Below are 5124 nucleotides of genomic sequence, written 5' to 3' on the forward strand. Positions count from 1 at the left end.
AGCACAGCAGCCACTGTGCTCAGCCCTGCTCCCGGTCCATATCTCACACAGCCTTATGTTGCCTTGGTTACTTACATCTATAAAGACTCCATTTTGAAATAAGGTCACAATGACAGCCCCTAGTGATAGAACCTTTATAATATATACCATTGCAGAGCACAGCCCAACAGTAATAAATATGGGACAAAGAAGATGAAAGGCCTATTGGTTTTTTCTTTAGTTTCTTGTCCCATCTGAGGACATCCTTGTGGTCCAAGCTGGTGCCTTCACTTCTTTACCAGGGTGTTTTACCAACTCAAGAGAGATAGGGTTTGCTCACAGTTCAAGGCACTGTCTGTCCATCACAGCGGAGCAGTTGGGACCACATCAGGGCTTGAGGTAACTTGTGCCATAACACTTAACAGCCAGGAAGTACAGAGCAATGAATGTGCACACACACTAGTACTCAACTCACTTCCCCTGTTCTATACAATCCAATATCCCATGATGAGTTAAGATGGGTCTTTGCACATCAACTAACTAATCAAGAAAATTCCAGGCGTGTCCAGAAGCCCAACTCCCAGTGTTTCTAGAGCTGTAAAGTTACAGTTACCACTAACATCATAAGGGATTTTGGTTTTGTATATGTTTGTATGTAGTAAGATAGAATCTCATGTAGCCCAGGCTACCTCACACTCACAATGTAGACCAGGCTAACCTTCAACTTCTGCTCCCTCTGCTTTCACCTCCTAAATGTTAAAATTCCACATATGCACTGTCATTCTTGGCTGGAGACTTGGGTCCCTTATTATGCAACAAGTTTGAATTTGTAGAGTTTGGGGGGCACTCAGAGAATTATCCAAGAAAATGAGGGAATGCAACTGCGTCACTCAAGGGTGTCATGGTCTGAGGTTAGAGTTGGAGGAATCTGACATCCCCCTCTCGCAGCCTGATCTTCATGAAAAGCCAATCTCAACGGGATGGGGAGTCGCTCTTTTTATGGTTCCCCACACTCATACCTCTTTCCGGCACAGCAATTTGAGTCTACTTTACTAAGTTGTTCCTAACACAAGTCACCCAACAATGGACATTTATAAAAACAAGTGCACAACTCATTCAGGAATATGTGCTTGTCCAGAACATATATTACATACACCTCTGAGCTTCCCACAGCCCAACATCATTTATGCCTGGATTAACTGATCTCCTCTCCAGTTTTGAGTAGCATAAGCCAGATCTGTACTTTATCAGTTTGACAAGAGACCTGACCTTTATGCTCAATAAGTTAAAATCAGGATGTGCACAAACAACACTGAAGTCATCTAATAATGAACCTTGGGAATAAGGTTAGGCCTCTTGTGAACGTGGTCCAACAAAATAATGTACACTTACTTAAAATATTAGGAACGTTTTGGTTTGTATGATTTTGTTGTGACCTGATTGTTTGGTTCTTTATGGATGATGGGATTTTTGGTACAGTCTTATTGAGTGCACCTTAAAACTAAGCACAGGGAAGCAGGAGTCTGGGCAGAGGGAAGAGGCACCCCTTCTTTCTTCTTGGCATCTGGAGTCCCACTCAGAAAGGTCCAAAGGCCAGGAGTAACTTGCCATCAGGGCTGCAGTCACCCAGAAATTCTCTTCTCAGATGCTGCTCCAAGTGTGACCCGGAGGGCTGGCCTCAGTAGGGAAAGCTGAACAGAGCCTCCTGTGACCTCTGTGTGACCCTTATCCCTCCTACCAGGGTAACTGGTGTTGGAAGGGTCATTCCTAGAGCAAATATCTCAGGAGTACCTGGCAGAAGCTGGCATACAACTCTCACACAGGAATCAAGAATGCTGTAGCTATAGTTGAAGGCATCCACAGGGTGAATTCACTCTTCTCCAGAGTCTCTATGAAGGACATTAAGGCCTGCAACTGATGGGTCCATGCCTACTCAAATGTGGAGAAGCTGGAAGTGCTCAGGTAATGGCAGAAGAAATATACAAATAAACAAATAACAAACTTTATGATTAAGAGGGCTGTAACGTAGGACTTTAATAGCAACTTTATTTACCCATCAGAACATAAAACTCTAACATACTGGTTGAAGCAGTGTGATTGTGGACGCATGTCGCAGTGCATAACCTGGGGCAGTTCTTCAGAGAACAATTTTAAAATGCACGGCATGCTTCAAAATTTGAAGTAACTTTAATCCAGAAAGTCTGCCGCGGGGGATGTGTCCTGAATGCATGCTTCTGTGTGCGCAGGGACATTCAGGGCAGCACCTGACAGCAATAGATGCAGAGACCAAAGGCTCTTCATAATGAAGTGACAGGTTCCTGCTAGGAGGTACACACAGGTGCAGGAGAGAATGTGACAGTCCTGTACTTCAATGTACCTATAGAGTTTAAGAACCAAGATTCATCATTAGCGAGTAAGGCAGGTTCAGAACAGTGAGTGTGCTGTGTCACTGGCTGCTATGGGGCATAAAATACCTCTGGGAGGATGGAGGAAAAACAGTAGCAGGTGTGATAGGCTTAGGGATGTGAACTGGGAGGCTGGTGGCCAGGGAGGAAGAAAGACAGTATTTACTAGTAAACTCACTAACTAGCTTGGAATATCGTTCTGTGTGCACCTTGTTACCACTGGAAGAGGATACGCCTATGAGTCACAAAGAAAGATAAAATCTAGAAATGGGTTGTCTCTAATGTCAGCAGTGAAAATCACAGGAAGGATTCGGGGTTCTCTTCCACTTCCCTCAGTACACACAAGAGACTGTCTATCACAGTCTGTGTGTTCTCCTGTGGAGATCATAAGTGTCACAGCCACCCTCATGAGTGCTGCTTTCTCTGCGTTTCACTGAGGGCATGAGGAAGGTCCACCACTTCATACTGGACCGTTATTATGTCACTCACTATACCTTCTATCAGTTGCTTCTCCTCTGTGTAGCAGCAGGCGACATAAGTCTAAGTGGAGGTAGCTCACCAGTAGGATTCATGTGAAACTAAACAAAGAGAGAGAATATAACATATCCACCCTAAAATATGTGCAAAATTCAGCAAAGAAATACAAACACATTAAGACAGCAGCCTCTGTATGACAAGCTCTGAAAGCTCACAGGTCCTCAGTACTAGAGCCAAAGATAATGAGATGGTGAAAATACCAGGAAAAAAAATATGTCAGAATCCTACTTTTAAAAAGTAGAGATGACAGCTATGCTCATCATAACCAAAAATTAGAAAAAGCCTAGATGTCTATCAACAAAAGAATGGAAGAAAATGTGATTTAGTTGTACAATGGATCATTGCTTGAATATTAAAAAAAAAATTAGATTTACAGGTAAATGGATGGAACTAAAAAAAATCAAAATAAAAATCATTTGAGTAGCCCAGGCCCAAAAAAACAAACACGGTACATATTCATTTATATGTGAGTGTTTTGAAGTCTTTGATGAGCTACAATTGGTTTGCTAACCACAGAGGTTAGGTACAGAGTAAAGGACTAGTGGGGAGGTATGGATCTCCCCAGGGAGAAGTAGTTGTGCATCAGCTGGTTGGGAGCAGGGTTTGGAATGGGAGGAGCAGCAGGGAAAAGAAAGAGGAGGTCAGGGAGGGAAAAGAAGAATGAACAGTTAAAACTAAGGGCCATTTGAGGAGTCATATGGTGTCAGAATCAGGGTTTCTATTGCTGCCATGAAACACCATGACCAAAAAGCAAGTTGGGGAAGAAAGGGTTTATTTGGCTTAAACTTCCATATTGCTGTTCATTATTGAAGGAAATCAGGACAAGAACTCAAGCAGGGTAGGATCTTTGAGGCAGGAGCTGATGCCGAGGCCATGGACGGGTGCTGCTTACTGGTTTGCTTACATGGCTTGCTCAGCCTGATTTCTTGTAAAATCCAGGACACCATGCCATGGATAGCACCACCCACAGTAGGCTGGGCCCTCCTATATTGATCACTAATTGAGAAAATACCTTAAAGCTGGGTCTCATGGAGGCATTTGCTCAACTGAGGCTCCTTCCTCACTGATGACTCTAGCTTGACACACGAAACCATCCAGTACACATGGGAACCTAATACAGTAGAATAGCATAGGTGTGAGTGTGTGTATGTGTACATATATATATCATTCTATGTATATTCTTATATATATATACTATATATTCTCTATATGTGTATTCTATAGATTCTATATATCAATAATATATATTTTACTCTATTAAGTATATGTATATTATTATAGCTATATATTCTACTACTCTATTATGTATATATGATATATATAATTATATAAATATGCATATTTAGCTATCCTTCCCTGTATTGTTCTCCTCTTCCTTTCCCTCCCTGTTTGAATTTCCCATTCCAACCCTCTCAGTCTATCCTTAACTCTATTTCCCCTTCTGAGGGAGATGGAATTCATATATATGGAATCAACAGACAACAGGGGAGACAAAGCCCCAGCTATACATCCCTCATCACCAAGTTCTGATGCATCCAGTTCTGGTGCAACAGCTGCTTGGCCATTGTGGGGATAACCAATTGATCGAGTTCGAGAAACACTACCTACACAACCATGTGGAGTAGAAAAGTCCTCTGAAGAATACATTAAATCTAAATAGCCTCCACCTACCATTTAAAAGATGCAGACTTACTAAATTTAAAAAACAGGATCTAGGGGCTGGAGAAGTGGCTCAGTGGTTAAGAGCACTGTCTGCTCTTCCAGAGGTCCTGAGTTCAATTCCCAGCAACCACATGGTGGCTCAGAACCATCTGTAATGTGATCTAATGCCCTCTTCTAGCAAGCAGATATACATATGATAGAGGACTCCTGTGCATAAAATAAATAAATATTTTTTTAAAAAACAGGATCTAATTATCCACCTTCTACAAAGAACATGCCTCACTGGCAGAGACATCCACAGACTGAGAGCCAAATGGTGGAAATAAAATCAATCTATGAAGCAAATAGATGCCAAAAGCAAGCTGGGGTCACTATTCTTCCATCTGATTACATAGAATTCAAATCAACCCTAGTCTGAAGAGATGAAGAAACCCACTTGTTGCTTTTAAACTGTCAGTAGGGTCTATTTGTTATCATTAGGCCCAAACTTATTATTATTATGTTAGTATAACCCACTAGCAATCAATCAAGACACAGACAC

The sequence above is a fragment of the Acomys russatus genome, chromosome 9, assembly GCF_903995435.1.
Source record: "Acomys russatus chromosome 9, mAcoRus1.1, whole genome shotgun sequence".
NCBI lineage: Eukaryota > Metazoa > Chordata > Mammalia > Rodentia > Muridae > Acomys > Acomys russatus.